This window comes from Trachurus japonicus, chromosome 13, assembly GCF_045865225.1.
Source record: "Trachurus japonicus isolate A0001 chromosome 13, Traja_1.0".
Lineage (NCBI taxonomy): Eukaryota > Metazoa > Chordata > Actinopteri > Carangiformes > Carangidae > Trachurus > Trachurus japonicus.
In genome coordinates, this window is record NC_140919.1 from 4,060,310 (window position 1) to 4,085,050 (window position 24,741).

Below are 24,741 nucleotides of genomic sequence, written 5' to 3' on the forward strand. Positions count from 1 at the left end.
GATTAGCTGAAGACAGGTGAAATTCTCATACTAAATTCTATAACACTGTACAAATGTCTCTTCATGAAGTGAATTCCTGAGATAAGCACTCATACTACTGTTACTTTCCCTCTCATTTAACAAACACCATCATTAAGAGAACATCAGAACATAAACTCACTATTGAGCGCCATGGCCAAGGGGAATCACCATAGTCATAGGTTATTTCCATTCCTGGAAATATGTCCCTAATTGCAAAAAGGCACAAGTGTGGCCTTCCTTCGACTACTATTTTTTTCATTTTGCAGTTTGGATTTATGTGGTTGTCATTTGCTAGGCGCCCAAGTGTCCCATCTTCTTTGGAAGCATCTATGCTGTAACAAAAAAAAAACATTGCCTGCGATTAACTAATTCAAGATGTCATGACAAAAACATTTTCAGTGTAAGCCTTCTTTGTAAACTCATTAAATCATACATGCAATATTAGTTAAAATTTTAATTAATTTCAATCATACAGTATGAATTCAAAATGTTGATATAAAAGATACATTTTCTACATTTCAGTAAATTAACAAGCAACAAACTTACCAATAGCACTTGCCATTCCAAATAAAATCAAATAAAAATGGGTTGTTTTTGTCATTGAATCGTTGACTCAATGACAGAAGTCCACGGTACTCCAATAAAAAGGATGATGACGCAATGAATTGCTTGGCAAAAACCCCTCTCCCTAAAATAGCAAGAACAGAATGAAAACAAGAATTTAAGTCCAACTATTTGGCTATATGGCTCATCTTTTCAGACAGATAAATTATGCAAAACCTTAGACTCTAAGTACTGTCCACATATCAGGTTTATCTGGGTTGGCCACTCACATTTATTTGCGTCCTGTCTGTACATTTGGAGTACAGTTTTTATATTTGCTTGATCAACACCAACTCACAACCAGCTCCACACTTGCATTTAAAGGTGTTCATTGACAGTAGCAACACTTTTTGACGTGAAGATGTATAAAACTGCTCGAGTTAACTAGAGCTGCTGTGATATGACTGTCAGCAGTGTCAGAACATGGTATGATACTAACAACTTACCTTTAAATGTGTCAATGAATTTTTCCTCTACGATGGGTTTATCCTTGCCTAGAATAATATGGTCCACTGCATCCTGTTTTGGAGACTTTCGCCTCCCTCTCGCTGTCATCTTTAACTGCAATAATTCCCAGAGAACATTAAAAACTAAACCAATATTTATTCATATTGACAACAACATTAACAATGACATTATGTTTAAGTTAAAGCAGAAGTAAGTGATATATTTGTGTTAATCTAAGTCTTAAATAGTTGTATCTTCCGACAGCAATCACTTCTATAGAGTGTTTGGTCTGAAACACGGGTCTGTCAGTCACTCTGCTCTGCTCTGAGCCGAGGAGAAAACATTTATCGTATCCTACAGTTTTTATCCAATGAGGAGAGAGAACGGCATGCAGGGCTGTGTGTGCAGCCAAGGAACGCCGTGAATGTGGTGACGTACGGACAAGGACTGTTATGGTGCGTTCAAGGAAACTCGTATTTTTCCGACCGTGAAGTGGTACCAGTTCGATCTGGTACGAGTTCACGGGTCAGAAGTTACGAGTGGCCGTTATAGTGACTTTCACCGGTAAAACAGGTCGGAGAAACACGAGTGGGTTGCCTGGAACGCTACAAAGTCGTAAGTTGTGACTTGAAGCTGTAATTTACGATTTCAAAAGCCTGCCTGGAACGCAGCATTAGCCAAAACGACCGGACCACTTACTTCTGCTTTAAGTTGGTTAAGTAATTAACAGTGACATCTATTTAGGTCAGAAAGCATCACTACAGAACAGTGCATTGATGAAGGGAGCAGGATGAGCCATACATCATAAATGCATACACTTAGGTTAAATATATTTAAAAACAAATTACTGATTACTCATTGTCTGTTGCTCTCTTACCATTTCAGTGTTTCCCATAAGTTATGAAAATAAATGAAAATTAAATATATTCCTACATGTATTTTATGTAGGGGGACCATATTTTGATTGTCAAAAAATAGGAACCTCGAGACACAAATTTAGACAGGTTAATTAATAAAGTACCGCAGTATTCTGTGCAACGCGCCAGTCAATTCAATTACATTTAAGTACAATTTTGGTCCCATGGAGGAGGCACATAAATTACGTAACTGAAACACTGCTGCTTATGTGTATGTATGTAAATATAGCACAACACTGTAGCCCACTGTTCTTATGGTTTCCTCGACGATCGTGTGAGGCATTGGAGCAGTTTTTAACGGAGCAGTTATTTCCAGGCATTGTTAAAACAGTACAGAGTTGCATCAACCTCCTCTGCTAGCAGCTACCGTGCCAACAACAAGGCAAAGCTCAGCTGCACTCGGAGGGGCGTACCTTCCAACATGGCGGAAAGGGGAGGGGCTCTGTGCCGTGACGACAACTCCTCATTCTCCATGAGGAAAATAGCCTACTATTTCTCTAGATAGCCTCGTCAAATTACAGCGGTGCCAAATAGTGACTTCTCACTAAATAAACCATAGCCTACTCATTTGACTTATTTGATTGTCACGATCATGAACGTCATCGTGTTATCTTTCACATACTAACCTGTCGGTCTTTAAACTCCTTGTACAACTCTGCGTGCTTGTCGGCTACGCCAGGTTCAAGCTGTTGGCTCCCTTTGCTTATATTTGTTTGTAGCACTGACGAGAAACAGGTCTCGGTTCCTAAGCAAAATTGAATATACGACTGCACCCAGCATCTCTATTAACGTTGTACCAGAAAACACCGTCTATAACGGAGACTCTCGCCCGCCCCTCCCTTGGTGCTTACCTGCAGCTACACGAGAGCGAGTGCCACTGCCCACTAGTTAATCACTCGCGGATAATTTTCTCAGACGGATAAAATAAAATTTAACATTATAAATGGCCCACCAAATAAAGCCTATTTGTGGGAAACACTGCATTTACCTAGTTTATGCTATATAGATGCTGTATATTTTAGGTGTGTTCAGGGCTTGACGCTTAGCATTTTCCCAGGTAGCACGTGTGCTACTAAGTTGAAAAATCTAGTAGCACACAAATAATTTTAGTAGCACACAAATAATTTTAAATAATAACGTCATATGAGGTCAATGAGGAGGCATTTATAAGCAAAACAGTTCAATTCATAGCTTTTTAACAGGGATGCCAACGGGTCAGGACCAAAAAAGATCTTAGAGCGGTGACACTCACCATTAACATAATACATGTGCATTTAAATACATTATAATATCATGGAAAAGTCCATTTCCAGTAGTTCAAATCAAACAGCCCCAACCAAGTATTGAGTGCATATAGATGGACAACATTTCTATATTAAAAATGCTTTAAAGAAAAGAGAAAAAAAGGTTCCTTTGTAGTATTTACATTTTTGGGAATACTGAATTTCAGGTCTTCATATAGGCTACAGTATATAATGTGTTAGTTTCACTTTTTGAATTTAATTAGTGACATAGGCCTTAATAAACTCTTCCATGATATTCTAATGCACCTGTACATTGGAAATGAGTGATAGCCTAGTATATAGCCTACTGCATACATCTTGACAGCTCTACCTTACTTTACTTTTTTGTATAATCCCAACAGACATGTCCAGTGATGTTCAGCCTTGTGTGTTTACATTTGTCTGACCCGATTATTCAAGTCAGTGGCCCTGAAATGTGTGTTTCTCTTCTACACATTCTACATCGCGGACGCCACGTCTTTTCACCTACAGTACGGGCTTCCTTTCAAACGGGGCCGAGCTCCGAGGGAAACAGCTGCCTGGCACAGCAACGTAGAGAACCGCGGCGCACAGCTCCATGGACATGCACGGAATAAAACAACAACAACATCGCCGTTACACCGAGTGCTCGCGGATACGGCGCTGCTTTGGGTTGTGAGCATATGAACGAGTTCGCTTTACACTACGTGTACGGAGGCGGAGCGGGGGCCTTCGCGGGGGCTTGGCTGGTCACACAGGGAGCTACAGCGCCAGATGTGACCAGGCAGACCGGTTGACATGTGCGCCGATCTGAAACTACCTCCACTCCGTGCGCTGCTTCGGTTTGGTTCCGCGTGCAGTCTCTTTTTTTCAGCTGATGCTGCATTCAAGTGCACAACCGGCCACAACCTCCAAACGTTCGCAACACATCATAAAACATTTATTATACAACAGTTAGTTCCGACCGGTCCCAACCGAGCAATTGAATTGGACAAGAGACGTCCCATGAGTGCTGATATACAGTATAACAGCACTGCGACTTTTTACGGACGTTATCACTCCGCTGTTCAGCTGGACAGGAGCTAAGTCAGAGCCAGGCTCCCCATACAGGAGCTGCCCCATCTCTCTGCTGCTGCTACAGTTAGAAACGGACCTGAACATTAAAACCTGGACCTGACCTGGTCCGTCTCATTGGCGATAAATCTCTACTAAACCCAGCTTGAAAACAAATTGCCGCGGGGCAACTACGTTTTGACGGCGATGTGTTTTGATATTAGCGTTAGCTGTTGTTAGCCACGTAGCTCAGCTACGGTACAATTTGGTAGTCGCACACGTGCTAACTTACTAATTGCATTTCACAATTCGCACTGATCTGTTTTTTACTCGCATTTGCGACGAGGGGCTCGTGGGTGTGTTGGTTAAAACGTGCTTTCATGCTTGCCCTCTTCGCTGCAGGTAATAGCCACTGCCATGTACTTACCGAGGAAACTAGGTTAGAGCAAACAATTCACTGCTCACAAACGGCTGGCACAAACAGCCAGTAAATTAAAATATTACCATCCCTAGATACATTTTTATTGCTAATACATTTATAGTTCGTCAGTATCACTTACCAATTTTGTTAATCCAAGTTTCTGCCTGGAGCCATCATGCACACTCTCTTCGGTGCCACTTCGCGCCAACTGGTGATGGACAACTCAGCAGCCAAATCACAGATCAGAATCTGCCTGATTGACGTCAGCTTCAGCCAATCACTGATCAGGTGTTCAGCCAATGAAAGGCTCTCATTCAGTGTAACCCAATCATTTAATGTGTATGGAGCTGCAGTACCACAAACCAACAGTAATAGGCGATTATACACAACGGGCACACACACACACACGCTAGAAATCAGGTCAACCGTAACTATGAGGACAATTCGAGAAAAAGCGGGAGGGAGTTATTTGCATCATGCTAAGTGCTTCTACGCTGCGGGACTTATGAGGACATCGCAACTGTCCTAACAATTACGGTATGTCCTTATAAGGTCGGTGCGTAAACGGATGAAATGTCCTCATATACAGGTGAAACCAACGCACACACACACACACACACATCATACGCTCATTCTAAGCCATTGAGAGTGTATGTTTGCTGAACTGTTTATTCCTTTGAATTACCTGAACTTGAGTGTGTACTATTAGATGATTTTAGTAATAAATGTCCTTGAACTCAAGTAGTTGTTCTGTGGTTGTTTGTGTACATTCTATTGTGACGCTAAAGCTGGTTATCAGGGTCTGTGCTCGACTTTACGCCTTCGTATTTAATTGATTATTCTATTCTATAAGAGATTCCTATAATCGAGACTGATTGTTTGGTCATTGATCCCTGATTTCAGGGTGGTGCCCCGCAGTTATTATTAATTAATTCACTTTAATTAATAATACAACTATTCTTTTTTTTTCTAGTAATTATTAGTCAATACCGCTAATCCTAACTTTATTAATTTATCAATTAAACTCAATAATTAATAAATTAGTTGACCTGCTTATTGATTATTAATGCTTAATAATTATTGTCAATCACCAAACTCCTATGCAAATCCCCAACATAAATGGTGCCCCGTGTGAGGCCTTGATAAACCAGCAAAGCTTCTTTCGTCACAAATTTTGTACACAAATAACACTGAACTGTACAGCTGAATCTGCTTTAACAGCATTCTTCAGCGCCCACCCTCTAGAGTGGATGTGTCATAGTACTGCCAAGTAAAACTAGTGGTAATTGGTGAACAGTCACAGTGTGTGATAAGGAGTACTAGATTGTATTTATGAATAGCACTTACTAACAGTTGGAAGTTATCCAACTGTGGGGGAAATTAACCCGGTAACACGACTATTGCTCGCTGAGGTGCTAAACCACCAATTACATTTAAGGGTTGTAATTGTGAGCAATTAGTAGAAACCTATAGGTTTGTAAGTCACAGGTTTACTCTCACCTGTGCATCAGCAACAGCTTACAACATAACGTTTTTGTTGGCTTTTTTTTTTTTCTCTTTTTTTTTTTTTCTTCTTTCGCCAACACAGTTGACCCACAGGTGTAAACCCTCACTGCGCAATGAGTAACCAGGGTCACCGCGCACAAGGAGCAGAAGCTCCCCAAAGTCAATGCGACGCAGCCCTGCAGGATGCGGTCGCTGGACTCATCCGTCTCTCCATAGATGACAGAGAGAGACTGAATAGCTACCGCCTCGACACGTGCGAAGAAAAGCTTGAGGAACTTATTAGCTATGTTAATGATCCTACTGGGAAGCCGCAGCGCACCATCCCAGACATTTTGGGTCAAATTGCCCTGCTTTATCAGCGCAAAGCCGAAGTTCAGGCACGAGAAGCCCAAGAAGAACTCGCCTATTTGCGAAGTGAGAAGTCCCGCCTGGAACAGGAGGTCCAGGACAAAGAGAACGAAATTGTACAGGTAAGTTGTGCACCAGCTTCAGACCCTGAACCGCCAGTAAGCTCACAAGCTTACGCCCCTGAGAGATCTGCCACGGAGCCGGCAGAGTACCCACGTGGGTACGACTCAGACGTTCAGGCTCATGATCAAAGGTCCAGTCTGACCCGTGGGCAGGGACGTGACCTCCAGCCGACACTTGAGCCAGCCTGGTCAGGCAGGCAAACCGCGTCAGACACACAACGGTGGGAGGGCCCCCAGCCCTGGGAACCATTCTCTCCAAACTACCCCAGAGCCGCGAGTCAAAGGACATTTGGGCCCACTAGGTTGCCAGAGCCGTACCCTGGAGACTACCAATACAGTAACCCCCAGGGATACACAGCTTCAGGCAACGCGAGAGCCATGGTGAGCTACCAACCGCCATCGACATCCTTTTATGGGGACCCAGGAGTCCCCCCATACAGCAGTGCCCCCCCGTCTGCACGCAATCGTACTTTCTTGCGCTTTGACGATCCAGTCACTTCGTCGCAATGGAGAGAGTATCATCCTCCGACCCACCAGGGTGCTGGTGCCTTTGATCCTCGTGATCCTTACCACCATCAAGTCGTTCCTTCTCGACGATATAGAGACGACTGTGACCTCACCTCAGAGGACTCAGACTACGGCTTCTCCAATGAACGAGGCTTAAGGACTCGTCAACTTGAATCCCTTGCTGGGGATATTGAGCGCTTCGACCCAGGGGACCCCGAGGCTAGTGTTGATGACTACCTCCGGGAGGTTGAACGCTGCTTGCTTGATCTTCCTCGCCCCTCCACACGAGAGAAACTTAAGCTTATCTGGAAAACCACATCCAGAAGCGTCCATGTGTTCATGGAATCTCTCCCTCCGGCAACCAGGGACACTTATTCAGCTCTTTGTCGAGCTCTGAGGGAAGAGTACTCCCTCTACAATGATCCCACCGCTGCCGCCATGGGTGCCTACGCAGTCACCCAAAAGAAGACAGAACCTCCGAGGGAATACTACCGACGCTTGCAGGTAGCCTTTTTCCGAGGCCGCCACGCACCAGGGTTAGAAGAAGACCAGGCTTTCAAATCTCTATTCGTCCGCAATCTCCACGATCTGGTTAGGTATGATGTCTCACTAATGTACAGGACCCACAATCCCCCCATGAAAGAAATCCGCAAACATGCACAGATGGTGTGGGAATTGCGACAGGAGACGGGTTGGAAACCCCCAGGTCTCCAACCCGAAGCCAGGGTCCTGGGGATACAGGTGACAGAAGACACCGACTTGACACTTGAGGGCAGCGAAATCCCTCAGAACAGAGCCGCCAGGCAAGCAGCCTCGGACGGCCGCCAGGGTGGTTGGCAAAACCACAGAAGAGATCAGCCAGGTAAATCAGCCCAGCGTAACTTCCTCCCGCAGGGGGGAGGATACAACAAGAACGCTACGCGAGAAGGTAAGTATGACCGGAGGAACCAAGGTCACCAAGGAAGTGACCGCCAGGTGTCGGAACTGACAAACCTTCTACATGCATGCTTAACCGAAGTAATGCGTAAGATAAAGCCACTTTGTCAGGTGGTATCTGACCCTTTGAGGGGGTCAAACACAGAACCCCTGCCAGCATAACTAAGCCAGGAACTCTTCCCTGCTGGTTAATAAAGTCTACTTTGTGAGCTGGGGAAAAGGGGGGTAGAGGATATAACCTACATACGCGTAGTCAGATTTGATGCAAGAGTCTTAGTACAGGCAGAATCCCGCCCTACTTGGTCCCGCGGACCACGGTAGAGCAGATTCTTAGGCGCTGCCACTACCACGACTGTACAGCCCTCCCAAGTACACCTAGTAGATAACCTTGGCAGTGCTATCCCAATTTCAGTCTATCCACAATGTTCAGAACAGGAGTTTATTTAAGCTTACCAGTTATTGAACAGCTATAAACTGAAATTGGTTTTGAATGTCGGGTTCTGGGAAAAGAGACACTCAACAACACTTCAAACACACCACTGGCCAATTCACCCCAAGGGGTGAAAGAGAGGCCTACTAACCCCTTTTATTAACAAATGTTCTCTTTTCCTCTTTTTCAATTCTTAGATGTGTTTTGCTTTCGTTTTGTTTTCTTCTATGTTATTACATGATAGAGGTGATGATGTGTTGTAACATGTGATAACATAGTTGCTAAGAGTTGCTAGTAGTTAAGACGTCCTGCCCAGACGTGCCTCTGCATAAATGCCCAGACACTAGCCTCTTAACCAGTGCTACATGAACTGTTTGAACTGTTGGACTGTTAAAGACTTTCTCCGCAGGAAACATGCGGATTATTCAGCCCTTCTGTTGCTCCAAAGACTGGACTCTAACCCACTCTTCGGACCAAAGGGGGGATGTTGGGACCTCAACCCACATGTTCTCAAACAAAGGGCCATAAAACCAGCAGGGGACAAGGAATGCGCGACAGCAGACAACGCCCGTTAAATCACACCTAGGTATGATTCCACCCAGACGTTCAAACTCTGGCCTCCCATTGGTCAGTACCTGGGGGAAACCCCAGGGAACCCCGTGACGTCACCGAAGGTTTAAATGCTGCGGCGACGCGCAGCCCCATGCTTTTTCCCAGGTAACGAAGTGCTGCAAGGAGCTCCGGCTTCACGCGACCAGTTACTAAAGGGGGCGCACCAAACGTTTGGACTCAATATACCTAGGCCGCAGTTCTGAGCTTGCTGGACAAGTAAACTGCCTCAAGTTTCATCTGAAACACCTGGATCCTGTGGAGACCGCCGCGCAACCCGCCGCTCTCTCCCTCCTACATCTGCCGCAGAAGTGAAGAACGCCTTTCTTCACGCGCCGACGCCGGACTCCGCCGAGGATCCCGCCGATACAGAGTTAACTCAGCTGGCCCTCCTTTCTGCCACCCTTCCAGAGGACGACCAGTTTTATCCCGCTGTGGGACGCTACAGCAGCCCCAGGCCATCAGGTCGACGGACCTCATCAGCACTGGGAAGCACGCTTCAGTAAGAGAGCTTTTGTCTGGGCAGCGACTAGAATTAAGCGTGATTTTATTAGGACCTCCGCGTCCTGTTATGTTGATTGTGATTTTGCTGTATGTTTACTAGTTGTATTAACTAGAGTGGTCGATCGATGTTTACTAGTTATATTAACTAGGTCTTAGTCACGTGCTGAACGCAATTCTCCGTATCCGCGTCAGAAGACCAGTGAAGATATCAGAGTGCAGCTCTTTTATTCTCACTGTGGTAGTTGGATACCGATTGGGTTCAGCCCTGACTAATATAACCGATCGCCCCCTTTTAGCCGCCGTTCTCCCTCTTCTCTCTCTCCTTTTTCCTCTCTACTAACTCACACACACGTGCGCAGCCGCGCACCCACACACACACCCACACACATATACCTGCCTATGTAACACAACGGGCCGCCATAAGGGACTCCGCCCCAAACACGCGTCCCAACACGAGAGTTTGTATCAGAGTGATCGGTGTGAGCGACGTGACTGTGATCATTGTGTGTGGACCTGAGGAACACGTGGAAACAGCCACATCGTGTCCATTGTCTCACTCGAACGAGCGCGCCGTCCGTGACGCCATCCGACGTCACTCGACGCCCTCTGACGTCACTCGACGTCTCTCCTCCCCCTCTTAGGCTACACACACACACACACACACACACACACACAGCCTATATACACACACACACACACACACACACACACACACACACACACACACACACATCATACGCTCATTCTAAGCCATTGAGAGTGTATGTTTGCTGAACTGTTTATTCCTTTGAATTACCTGAACTTGAGTGTGTACTATTAGATGATTTTAGTAATAAATGTCCTTGAACTCAAGTAGTTGTTCTGTGGTTGTTTGTGTACATTCTATTGTGACGCTAAAGCTGGTTATCAGGGTCTGTGCTCGACTTTACGCCTTCGTATTTAATTGATTATTCTATTCTATAAGAGATTCCTATAATCGAGACTGATTGTTTGGTCATTGATCCCTGATTTCAGGGTGGTGCCCCGCAGTTATTATTAATTAATTCACTTTAATTAATAATACAACTATTCTTTTTTTTTCTAGTAATTATTAGTCAATACCGCTAATCCTAACTTTATTAATTTATCAATTAAACTCAATAATTAATAAATTAGTTGACCTGCTTATTGATTATTAATGCTTAATAATTATTGTCAATCACCAAACTCCTATGCAAATCCCCAACACCGTGCAGTGGGCTCTTGCCACAAGTGGGACTGTCAGCTGACAACCTTTGAGAAAACTATTTTAACCTCAAACAGAACTGATGAGCTAGCCTAGAAATCTAGCTGCACCCTAGCGACAGCAAATATATTTGCTCCGTAGGTGGGTCTAGAAACGAGCCATAGGAACTTTTTGAGTCTGGAACACCGTTTGTGTTCACCAATCACAGCGCTCTATCTGTTTAGAGAGTCGTTGGGCGGCTTAGCGCAATGACGACATTACTTGCGACGGTGAAAAACGTGACAAGAAGATAGATGGCTTTGGCAAAGGAATCGTTTGAATCGGCGTTGGCATCAACTTTGAAAGAATTAAACTTGTCATTTTCTTTAAAAGTTGAGCAAGAAACTGCACTGAAGTCATTCATTTGGAAGAAGGATGTATTTGGTGTTTTGCCGACGGGATATGAGAAAAGTTTAATCTACCAACGTCATCCTGCTCTTTGCTCTGATTGGTCGTAGCGCTACCCTATTGTGTGCAGAGGCAGTTTGAAAGACAGCCTTCATCCCGCCCCCTGGATTGAGCCGAGGTCTACCGGTCGTTGCCAGACTAGACATGTTAATGATATAGTCTGGCTTGGCAGGCTACTGAGTAGGAGAAAAGACAGGGAACAGCATGGAACAAAACCGCGGGAGGTGGAAACCAGGTGAGGTAACCCCATCTGTCCTAAATCAAATCAAACCAAACCATTTATATAGCACTTTTCAAACATAAAAAATGCAACCCACGCACTTCACAAAAAATAAAAACATACAATAGAAATACAACAAATACTTGAAAACCCGTTCCTCCCACCACCACATATTCACCTTATTCTCCGGGGCAACCATGGAGTCAATGGAACGCTGTGAGATTGTGTTGGAACTTCCGGTGACGACCGGAAGTCGTATAGTACATTAGCAGTAGCTTGATTATTTGAGTCCGTTCTCAGCTGTTTCTTGTTGGCAAATCCGGGTTTTTTTTCCCGTTGTCGATTGCAAAAAATGACGAGCATTATAAAGAGGAAGCTACAATCACTGGAAGAAAACGTGTGAGTTTTTATAGCAGTTGAGCATCGACCTCATCTTCTGTCCCAGTGTGTGTGGAGCTCTGTACGACCTGCACCCACCTCCATCTACTCTAGAGTCTGGTTAAAAATAATTAAATAAATCCCCATGTCCCCGCTGATTTCACCCAAGGTGAGCAGCTTGTTTGGAGAGAGTAGGAGCGAATTAAAAAAAAAAAAAAAAAAAGCTATCACAGCCCGAAGCAACACTGTTAATGCACATAAGAGGCTGCTTTTAATTTCTGACAGCTGGACATTGCGCTACTTTTAATTATGAAGCTTTATCCATTTAAACAAAATAAACTAGAGGAACAACTTTCATGTTTAAATTGTGTTGTATAGCCTACTTTTATATATTTTACTGATCGCAATTCAGGCTGGGTGTGCGTATGAAAATATGCTACAGTGTTTCTCTTTTCTTTTCTTTTTTTTTGGAGGGGGGCGGGGGGTAGTTTAGGTGACAAAGACATTTTTAACTGTGGAAATAGAGATGTATTCAATATTTGCATTTGGGCAATACTGCTGTAGGCGAAACAAGTTTATTCATGGCCACATTTAAGTTACAGTATTTGAGGTTTTATTTCTAAATCCCTCCGTTTATTTCTTTTACACATTAGCGAGCAGGTTCACAGCGTGAACAGCGTGTCCCGACCTGACCAGGCTCTGGACACGGAGCAGAGACCCAGGTCCGATAGTGCAAGGCTCTCTCTGAAGCAGAGGATGAGGCCAGCTTCCCGTCAGTCTTCACAGACAGTCCAGAGTTGAACGAGTTTCTGATCATATAGTTGTCAGTTTGCTCCAGGTGACAGTCGACCCTCACAACAAAACCCCCCCCTCCCTCTCTCAGTAAATAGTTCCGACGTCCATGCTGCAGCTTATATCCAAGTAATATAACAGCCTATATATAAATGAGCTCCTGACGCTCAGCTCAACAGTTGGTAAACAGCAGCGGATCAGCGCGATCTCTCCCTCCGTACTGGTTCTGCCAGCTCCACCTGGATTTCAAAGTAAAAGTCACGCTGTAAATGAGTTAAATTGTGAAACAGCGGCGCTTTTATAGCCGATTTTAGGATTAAACTCTGAATATATGAGCTAAACATCTGTTACCATAAGTTTCCATGGCGATCTAGCTGGGTTGAAAGAGAGAGTACAGGAAAGCCTGGCTTTAGACTCAATAAAAAATATATAATTATAAAATATAACCCACTAAACTCGCTTCGAAGTACACCCCTCAAGTGTTGTCCATGTTGATTTGATTGTCTGTATTGTAATTGTCCCGCAATATACTGCAAATTCAGTCGATTGTTTACATCAGTTTTTACTTCCGCATTTGACCGGAAGTCGTAACACAATCGCTGCCAAACCGGAAGTGGCAAAGTGGGCGGGGCTACATAAGGTGAATAGACACATACACCCACACGTAAATACACACAGCACATACTGTTAGACCAGATTGAGGATCTAGGTGAGGAAAAAACACTTATAGGGGAGCTAATCCACATTGAGAGCCATAGCCATAGCCTACTGCCACAAAGAACCCGTCTTAGCCCAGTTGTTTGAGTTGTTACCCCGGTCAATAGTTTAGGGCAAAGTAACGTGTTCCCTAGGCTAGTGGCCCCCAGGGTTTCCCCCAGAAAACTTGTTAAGCCCGGTGGTAGGGTGGCACCGGCGGCCCATCGGCGGGCCACCGGTGCCCAAGCGTGTTTTTTTGTGACAGGGGCCTGACCCTGACCGATGGCAGGGCCCTGTAGGGAACAGATTCATTAATGGAGCAGTAGCATTTAGAAGGTGTGATTCCATAAGGCCTTAAGATCAATGTTAAAAGTTGACTGGAAATTTGAAAATATTATAATTTATCATAAACATTTGTTATTATAAGACATTTATGTAACATATTTAAACACCTATAGCAGAGTCTTACAGAAAGGCACTCTTGAAATAGCCTACTGTTCAATCAACCACAAATTATAGCCTAAAAAAACTATTTAAATAAATAACATCAACTCTTTGCATTAAAAACTAAAAAACTACTGCCTGGTGTCTCCATTGTTGAAGTGTAGCGTTATTTCTCAGATTATTTTTTCTTTTCTCCGAGATTTTTTGTATCTGGAGTCACGTTACAGAGGCTACACATGACGTACTGTATTAGAACGTCTCTGATAATACATCCATGACTGTACCAGGCTCTTTTTCCGGTCAGTCGTCATGGAAACGTGACACTCACGGATCTACTGTTTAGACCAGAGAAAACAACGTGTGTGATCGCAAACGTTACGAGCTGAAAAATGAAACAATGGATCATTTTCACATCAGGTGAAAGCCCCGCGGCTCACAGGAGTCTGGAGCTCTGACGCTGCAGGGGACGACGTGCTAACAGCTAACAGCTAACAGCTACCAGCTAACAGCTAACAGCTAACAGCTAACAGCTACCAGCTAACAGCTACCAGCTAACAGCTAACAGCTGCAGCAGCTACCAGCTGATTGAGCCTCTGGAGCTGTGGCTCCGCTCACGTTAACGTTTGGACTCGGTGCGTTCCTCTCGGTCAGCTGGTGAAGCAGCGGGCTGATGAGCAGGATGTCCGTGACGTGTCCCGTTATGCGCGACGTTGTCAGGTGATGAAAAAGACACCTGATCACGTGTTTATGGAGTATCAAAAATGATTAAAAAAATTAATAAACGATGCTTAGCCTGGCGGGGGGGCAAGGAAGGTCTGGCGGGCCGCCAGGCTTATAATACACTGGGGGAAACCCTGGCCCCGTTGCAAGCTTTCTCCCCTGGTTGGACAAGCATAGCCTAGTGAGCGAGACCGGCCTCTCTGGGAGAAACCTTACATTGACACAAACCAGCATTGACATTTGCAAGGTCTGCAAACAAGAATATATGGTAGCACTACATAATACGGCCCGCGACTTACAGCGTACCTACCGCTCTCTTGCCGCGTAGGTTGCCGCTTATTTCACACAAGTACTGAGTAACTGCAGCTCACTTTCCCCCCTGTTTCCCCCGTGCATTTACAGTGTAACTAGGCTGCGTCTTAGCGCGTAACTTACATCCTGCTTCACACCAACTTCCACAGAAGTACAGAGTAACTCTCGCTGTTTTACAGTTTAACTAGGCTGCGTCTTGGCACGTAACTCCTGTCCTACTTTACACCAAATTACACAGTAACTCTCGCTCACTCCGCCACTAATTACCCCGCATTTTACAGTATAACTAGGCTGTGTCTTAGAGCGTAACTCCCGTACAATTACGTCCTACTTTCCCCGGACTTACAGTGTAACTCCTGCCAGGTACATTAGAAATTAAATAGTCTACTGTACAATATGAGCACAGTTGCAATCCATGTTTTCCAAAAGTGTCAGCAGCGACATTTCACCTCTATTTCAGAGATTTATTATTCATTATTTAATTGTATGGTTTGGAATAGGTGAGAAATGGGTATAGAGTGTGGACATTTTCCAATACAGTAACAGGCTGGCTGGTAGCAAACTTACCTCTCTAAAATGCACATCTATGAAAGTCTAGTTCTGTCATCCAAGGGCAAAACACAAACTATACAGTAATACATCCACAATAATGAGTCATTCGGAGAGTTAGAAAATGTTTTTATTATTTATTAACCAGAAAACACATGACACATCCACATCCATGATCATTCATAAACTTTAAGTACAGTAAGTACCCTACTGTAAGTGAGCACTGTTACCCCTCCTTAGTCTGCACCTACACACTACTTGTCTTAGAGTTACCCAGTAACTGGAGGGTAACGGGCTGTATTATAAAGTAATGGCTGTTACTCCCTCCTTAGTCTGCACCTATACAGTAGCTGTCATGCACCTACACACTACTTGTCTTAGAGTTACCCAGTAAGTAGAGGGTAACGGGCTGTATTATAAAGTAATGGCTGTTACTCCCTCCTTAGGCTGCACCTATACAGTAGCTGTCATGCACCTACACACTACTTGTCTTAGAGTTACCCAGTAAGTAGAGGGTAACGGGCTGTATTATAAAGTAATGGCTGTTACTCCCTCCTTAGTCTGCACCTATACAGTAGCTGTCATGCACCTACACACTACTTGTCTTAGAGTTACCCAGTAAGTAGAGGGTAACGGGCTGTATTATAAAGTAATGGCTGTTACTCCCTCCTTACGCTGCACCTACACAGTAGCTGTCATGCACCTACACACTACTTGTCTTAGAGTTACCCAGTAAGTAGAGGGTAACGGGCTGTATTATAAAGTAATGGCTGTTACTCCCTCCTTACGCTGCACCTATACAGTAGCTGTCATGCACCTACACACTACTTGTCTTAGAGTTACCCAGTAAGTAGAGGGTAACGGGCTGTATTATAAAGTAATGGCTGTTACTCCCTCCTTACGCTGCACCTACACAGTAGCTGTCATGCACCTACACACTACTTGTCTTAGAGTTACCCAGTAACTAGAGGGTAACGGGCTGTATTATAAAGTATTCTTTGTTATTCCCTCCTTAGAGTGCAAATACACTGTAATTGTCCTGCAACTACAATGTAGTTGTCCCGGAGTTACCCAGTACCTACAAAGTAGCGGGCTGTATTATAAAGTATTCTTTGTTATTCCCTCCTTAGTGTGCAAATACACTGTAATTGTCCTGCAACTACACTGTAGTTGTCCTGGAGTTACCCAGTACCTTCTACTGCAGCTGTAACTACTGTCTAAGTAGAACCAGTAAGTTAGAACACAGTTTGTTTCACGAGATAACATCATCTGAAAGTACAGTAATACAAAGACAAAACTAACTTAAGTGTCCCTGACATCATAAAATAACAGATTTCTACTGGCTTTTGTTATTTACATTAAAGTTCAGTTTTGTTCCTTCTGTTATAAACTGTTTAATTTAGTTTTGATCCATCTGTCTGGTCCTTCTAGGTCTAAAATAGTCAGTCAAGTCAGTTTCATTTGACAAAATGTACTTTCTAAGTTAGAAGAGTCAAGTTGAAAAGATTGTTGTGATACTACTATCACACCGGAGTGTGACACTCAGTAATGGAGAATGGATGGGCTCCTCCATAAAAGGTGATCTTGATCTTGATCCAGCTCCTTGGGTCAAGGCAGAGATCAGGGTCATGGGTGGCGTGCCATCTCCCTCGTCAGGTACCATTTTCATGGCATCTCAAAAACCTCACCTGTGTAGAAACATAATTATATATTGTATCATCAACTTCATCACATAAATGCATCACTGTAAAACAAAGTGAGAAAATTAATAACTTTGAACGGTACAGTTTTTCTCATCATGGAATACTTAATCCCGGTTTTACCTTTCACATCATAAATCATTAGCCTTTTAAACCATAACTTGTGATTTTTTAGCATATTAATCAATTACAAATTATACATATTTTTTTCTTTAACTATTGAGTAAATATTTTAACCATTTAAAAATCTTCAATTTTACAAAATCAATGCTATTACCATACTGTTTCACAACTGTAGGCTGCACCAGTACATTAATGTTACTCTTGACTGTATTCATCATAACATTCATGACCAACAGTAACGTTAGCTAATGGAGCTAATGTGTACAGTACTAACACAAATACAGTTCCCGGTTAGCGTGGTGCAGGGGAAAACACACACTATTATCTTTAGCACAAGCTAACATTGCTAGCTGCGTTAGCATAGCTACTTAACTCACCAAGAGGTTGATAACGCGGTCACACTGCCGTCGCACAGGTCCTCGGTTCATCCCTCACGTCTCCCGGGGTGTTTGCTCTGTGTTTATATCAACATATCACATCGTAGACATTGCATAATTTCCCTCATCTCTCCACTTCGTCTCCTCCTGTCGTCCCTGCGGCGGTGTCAACAAGCTCCGTCCTCGCTGTGAGGTGGGACTTTCTACCTTCTCAACAGGCAACCAATGACAAGTGAGCTGCTTCTGGTCTGACCAATGACAGATTGTCAAATCTGAGAGACTGTGATAGTCAAAGTTGTCAATCACAGTCACTCACCTTTGACCATCTGTCATTGGTCAGACCAGAAGCTGCTCACCTGTCATTGGTTGCCTGTTGAGAAGGTAGAAAGTCCCACCTCACAGCGAGGACGGAGCTTGTTGACACAGCCGCAGGGACGACAGGAGGAGACGAAGTGGAGAAATGAGGGAAATTATGCAATGTCTACGATGTGATATGTTGATTTAAACACAGAGCAAACACCCCGGGAGACGTGAGCGATGAACCGAGGACCTGTGCGACGGCAGTGTGACCGCGTTATCAACCTCTTAGTGAGTTAAGTAGCTATGCTAACGCAGCTAGCAATGTTAGCTTGTGCTAAAGATAATAGTGTGTGTTTTCCCCTGCACCACGCTAACCGGGAACTGTATTTGTGTTAGTACTGTACACATTAGCTCCATTAGCTAACGTTACTGTTGGTCATGAATGTTATGATGAATACAGTCAAGAGTAACATTAATGTACTGGTGCAGCCAACAGTTGTGAAACAGTATGGTCATAGCATTGATTTTGTAAAATTGAAGATTTTTAAATGGTTAAAATATTTACTCAATAGTTAAAGAAAAAAATATGTATAATTTGTAATTGATTAATATGCTTAAAAATCACAAGTTATGGTTTAAAAGGCTAATGATTTATGATGTGAAAGGTAAAACCGGGATTAAGTATTCCATGATGAGAAAAACTGTACCGTTCAAAGTTATTAATTTTCTCACTTTATTTTACAGTGATGCATTTATGTGATGAAGTTGATGATACAATATATAATTATGTTTCTACACAGGTGAGGTTTTTGAGATGCCATGAAAATGGTGCCTGACGAGGGAGATGGCACGCCACCCATGACCCTGATCTCTGCCTTGACCCAAGGAGCTGGATCAAGATCAAGATCACCTTTTATGGAGGAGCCCATCCATTCTCCATTACTGAGTGTCACACTCCGGTGTGATAGTAGTATCACAACAATCTTTTCAACTTGACTCTTCTAACTTAGAAAGTACATTTTGTCAAATGAAACTGACTTGACTGACTATTTTAGACCTAGAAGGACCAGACAGATGGATCAAAACTAAATGAAACAGTTTATAACAGAAGGAACAAAACTGAACTTTAATGTAAATAACAAAAGCCAGTAGAAATCTGTTATTTTATGATGTTAGGGACACTTCAGTTAGTTTTGTCTTTGTATTACTGTACTTTCAGATGATGTTATCTCGTGAAACAAACTGTGTTTAAACTTACTGGTTCTACTTAGACAGTAGTTACAGCTGCAGTAGAAGGTACTGGGTAACTCCAGGACAACTACAGTGTAGTTGCAGGACAATTACAGTGTATTTGCACACTAAGGAGGGAATAACAAAGAATACTTTATAATACAGCCCGCTACCTTGTAGTTACTGAGTAACTCCAGGACAACTACATTGTAGTTGCAGGACAATTACAGTGTATTTGCACTCTAAGGAGGGAATAACAAAGAATACTTTATAATACAGCCCGTTACCCTCTAGTTACTGGGTAACTCTAAGACAAGTACAGTGTAGGTGCATGACAGCTACTGTGTAGGTGCAGCCTAAGGAGGGAGTAACAGCCATTACTTTATAATACAGCCCGTTACCCTCTACTTACTGGGTAACTCTAAGACAAGTAGTGTGTAGGTGCATGACAGCTACTGTATAGGTGCAGCGTAAGAAGGGAGTAACAGCCATTACTTTATAATACAGCCCGTTACCCTCTACTTACTGGGTAACTCTAAGACAAGTAGTGTGTAGGTGCATGACAGCTACTGTATAGGTGCAGACTAAGGAGGGAGTAACAGCCATTACTTTATAATACAGCCCGTTACCCTCTACTTACTGGGTAACTCTAAGACAAGTAGTGTGTAGGTGCATGACAGCTACTGTATAGGTGCAGCGTAAGGAGGGAGTAACAGCCATTACTTTATAATACAGCCCGTTACCCTCTACTTACTGGGTAACTCTAAGACAAGTAGTGTGTAGGTGCATGACAGCTACTGTATAGGTGCAGACTAAAGAGGGAGTAACAGCCATTACTTTATAATACAGCCCGTTACCCTCTACTTACTGGGTAACTCTAAGACAAGTAGTGTGTAGGTGCATGACAGCTACTGTATAGGTGCAGACTAAGGAGGGAGTAACAGCCATTACTTTATAATACAGCCCGTTACCCTCCAGTTACTGGGTAACTCTAAGACAAGTAGTGTGTAGGTGCAGACTAAGGAGGGGTAACAGTGCTCACTTACAGTAGGGTACTTACTGTACTTAAAGTTTATGAATGATCATGGATGTGGATGTGTCATGTGTTTTCTGGTTAATAAATAATAAAAACATTTTCTAACTCTCCGAATGACTCATTATTGTGGATGTATTACTGTATAGTTTGTGTTTTGCCCTTGGATGACAGAACTAGACTTTCATAGATGTGCATTTTAGATAGGTAAGTTTGCTACCAGCCAGCCTGTTACTGTATTGGAAAATGTCCACACTCTATACCCATTTCTCACCTATTCCAAACCATACAATTAAATAATGAATAATAAATCTCTGAAATAGAGGTGAAATGTCGCTGCTGACACTTTTGGAAAACATGGATTGCAACTGTGCTCATATTGTACAGTAGACTATTTAATTTCTAATGTACCTGGCAGGAGTTACACTGTAAGTCCGGGGAAAGTAGGACGTAATTGTACGGGAGTTACGCTCTAAGACACAGCCTAGTTATACTGTAAAATGCGGGGTAATTAGTGGCGGAGTGAGCGAGAGTTACTGTGTAATTTGGTGTAAAGTATGACAGGAGTTACGTGCCAAGACGCAGCCTAGTTAAACTGTAAAACAGCGAGAGTTACCCTGTACTTCTGTGGAAGTTGGTGTGAAGCAGGATGTAAGTTACGCGCTAAGACGCAGCCTAGTTACACTGTAAATGCACGGGGGAAACAGGGGGGAAAGTGAGCTGCAGTTACTCAGTACTTGTGTGAAATAAGCGGCAACCTACGCGGCAAGAGAGCGGTAGGTACGCTGTAAGTCGCGGGCCGTATTATGTAGTGCTACCGAATATATTACCTGGTGTTAATCCATCCAGGGGCAATGCCAGCTTCCCCTCCCGCCTTGCCAGGTGCAGGATCTTCTCAGCATAAATGGGTAGCCAGGTTTCAAACAACTTTGATGCAGCACCCTCATGCAGTACAAGAAAGTCCTGTACAATCTATAAAATGGAAAACACATTTTAAAAACAAATTCAATGTGGCACACTAATAAAACATTAGAGACATTACATTCTCATCACATGTAAGATCACATTTCCCTACACTTACCATGCCTTTAGACATTAGGCGAGGGAACTCATCGAGGATCTGATCGATGGTCCAGTTGTTGTCCCTAATGCACTTGGCCCTGTAGACTGCTGTATCCTGCATGTAGGTCTCTACCTGGCTGAGGGGCTGAGAATTGTTTCTCAACCATTCTTTAAGCTGGGACGCACGCTCCTCTGATATGTTACATTCTGTAAAAAAGAACACAAGAATGTTGTCAGTCACTAAAATATGGGTGTTTTGCTTTATCAAAGGATTTTTAAGTTTCATAACTACCTGGTATGAGAGCCCTTTCAAGAGTGCCATCATCTGGAATTTGAGGTGGTGTCTGTCCTGTGCTCCGAGATCTGCCGATTGATCTCAGCCTCTTTCTGATGTTTCGGAGCCTTTCCTCCAGGAATCCAGTAGCTGGCCGGTGGTTCCTTCCTGGGGTGTACCATATTTCCTGCCAAGAAATCAAAATCTTTGATTAATGGGATGAGGCACATTTTGATTGTGATAGCGAGTGCTATGGTTAGAACAGGGTTTGACCTTTTTCAAAAAACACTCACGCTGCCACAGCTTGATGAGTCTCTCAAGCAGGGAAATGACTGCACCAAACTGGATGCCATGGCCTTTTTGGTCTCTTTTGTAGGACTGTAAAACAGAAAAAACATCATCACACAGGTGAAAAGGGAAAACTACTATACAATTTAAATTGATAGTTTGGATTTGTAGGAAATTAAGATTTATGAAGTACTTAAAGTTTATAAACCATGTCTCATGTTCAAAGTTTTTAAAAATGTTACTAAACCAACCAAATCAAAACTTCAAACACAGGACTCAGGTTATTAATTAATACCTTCACATCGACTATATTGACAGTAAGCATTTCATACATCACTGAGGAGCTTCCGAACGACCTCGGTGACTTCAGCTTGGGTGATCAATGAATCAACCTCTGAGTCCCCAGCCTCTGCTTCCTGTACGGAAGGCATGTCAGTGGGATTGATACGGCCGGAGGTCAGATGACACGACTACAAAGTCGATCATTGACCTCCGTCCTAGGGTGTCCTGGTGCCACGTGCACTGATGGACACCCTTATGCTTGAACATGGTGTTCGTTATGGACAAACTGTGGTTAGCACAGAAGTCCAATAACAAAACACCACTTGGGTTCAGATCAGGAAGGCCATTCCTCACAATCACACCCCTCAAGGTAACACTCTGTATTACTTTTCTCATAAGGGGCTGTGGAACCGCTCTTAGTCTGACCTGTCACCTAGGACCTGTTTGCCTTGGGAGACCCTACCAGGGGCATTAAGCCCCGGACAACATAGCTCCTAGGATCATTCGGGTGCTCAAACCCCTCCACCACGATAAGGTGACGGTTCAAGGAGGAGGTTGGAAAAGTCGTCAAGATGAAATGTTTGTTCTTCCTAGCAAATCTAGGTCAATGTCAGACCTCAAATCTTAAAGCAGAAGTAAGCGATCCGGTCGTTTTCGCTAATGCTGCGTTCCAGGCAGGCTTTTGAAATCGTAAATTACAGCTTCAAGTCACAACTTACGACTTTGTAGCGTTTCAGGCAACCCACTCGTGTTTTTCCGACCTGTTTTACCGGTGAAAGTCACTATAACGGCCACTCGTAACTTCTGACCCGTGAACTCGTACCAGATCGAACTGGTACCACTTCACGGTCGGAAAAATACGAGTTTCCTTGAACGCACCATAACAGTCCTCGTCCCTACGTCACCACATTCACGGCGTTCCTTGGCTGCACACACAGCCCTGCATGCCGTTCTCTCTCCTCATTGGATAAAAACTGTAGGATACGAGAAATGTTTTCTCCTGGGCTCAGAGCAGAGCAGAGGGACTGACAGATCCGTGTTTCGGTCCAAACACTCTATGTAAGTGATTGCTGTCGGAAGATAGAACTATTTAAGACTTATATTAACACAAATATATCACTTACTTCTGCTTTAAGTGAAAGGAAAATAAACTACATGTTATAATTTTTACTTTTCAAATGAGAATGTTGGCATATTGAACAGGAACCATATTCAGCATTAAAAAAATTAATAAAAGAATCTGTTTAAGTACTTCTCTCCAAACTTCTCAATGAGGTGCGACACCAGGATACGGGTGAGGAGACGTCTCTGGCAAGTTGTGGTGACATTATCCTCATCAAGGCTCTCAACAATTTGCCTGCCATCAGGTAAGCCTGTAAGAATCTGCCGGACATCCTGGGAAAATTGCAAAAAGAGACAACATTGCAGATTAATTTATTTATTTAGGGAAGGATGATATGAGAGTATGAGTGATTGACGTCTTTCTCCGCGAAGCGTGTGTCACTACGAGCTGTTTGGATCAACAGTATGTGGAAGAGGTGGAGTAATACAGCACGTAGAAATACTGAACAAGTTGGTTAAACATGGGTTAGGGAGAGAAGTAATGTGACATATTTGAGCATTTTATAAAGTAGAAACGCAGTAGTTGCTTTTTTTGGTAATTAATTACTTTTATCATGTAGTCATTGCCCAGTCAAACTGTGTCGTCGTCCCGGGGGAAGAAACAAGGCGAATCAGTATGACATTTGGGAATTTTTTTTGCATACTGCAGATTGTGCTTTGTGTGCATACTGTTGTATCTCTAATAAGTCTTATTTGTTGATCCTGCCCCAAGTTCCGTTAAGAAAAGAAATGCATGCTTCTTGATCAATCAACACACAAGATAAATTCAGTTTTGTTTCTAAATGTTGGCTTTGATTAATTACCAAGCCTAGTGTTGATTTAAAAAAGTGACACCCAAGTCTTAAAAGTGGAACTTACAAACTGTGGAATGATATGTATCGTCTGTATCAGCTGATTCACTGGTACCACAGCTGCTGCTTCTTCCTCCATGGGGGTTGGAGGAGTGGCAGTTGGTGTGACATCGGAGCTTGTAGGTGTAATGACTGGTTCAACCTAGGCAGAAAAATCCAGATTAATAAAATAAACAGTAGTGGCCACCTGGAATAGTTGGCTGTACATCAGTATGTAAACTCCTGGATGGATAGTGAACAAGGTGACAGATGGGGTGGGGGTCAGTATATAAAACTGTGCATAGGATTTATACTGTAGCTAACGTGGGGCAGTATATGAGGCTCACCAACAGCTCTGCTAAGCTGAAACACTTTTAGATACCATAATACCACCCCTACCTGGGACCGGTAGAAACGGTGTGGTGGCGGGGCATTTGCATTTAAAGGGACAGGCACTGAAACCAGCCGTTCCGAACAGGACTGTTTTGAGAGGATGAAAAATGCTGTGATGTTTGATCGTTGGGGTATTTTGGCCAAAGCATGTCACAGACATGTCTTTAAGACATCTGGGAACTATTTTAATTTGTGGAAAAGGGGCATAATATGTCTCCTTTAAAAAGTGACTTAAATGTGGTAGTGACTAAGACTGTA

General features: G+C 43.4%; 1 long non-coding RNA gene and 1 pseudogene across 1 annotated transcript; one reads left to right on the plus strand and one right to left on the minus strand.

Moving 5' to 3' along the window:
• LOC146975284 (uncharacterized) overlaps window positions 1–24,741 on the plus strand; it is a 143,214-nt pseudogene that overhangs the window by 95,148 nt on the left and 23,325 nt on the right.
• Window positions 230–1,186, minus strand: LOC146975288 (uncharacterized). Its single transcript, XR_015037432.1, has 3 exons — window positions 1,071–1,186; window positions 568–709; window positions 230–353 (listed from the first exon to the last, which is right to left on the minus strand). It is a non-coding gene; the product is annotated as an uncharacterized LOC146975288 (long non-coding RNA).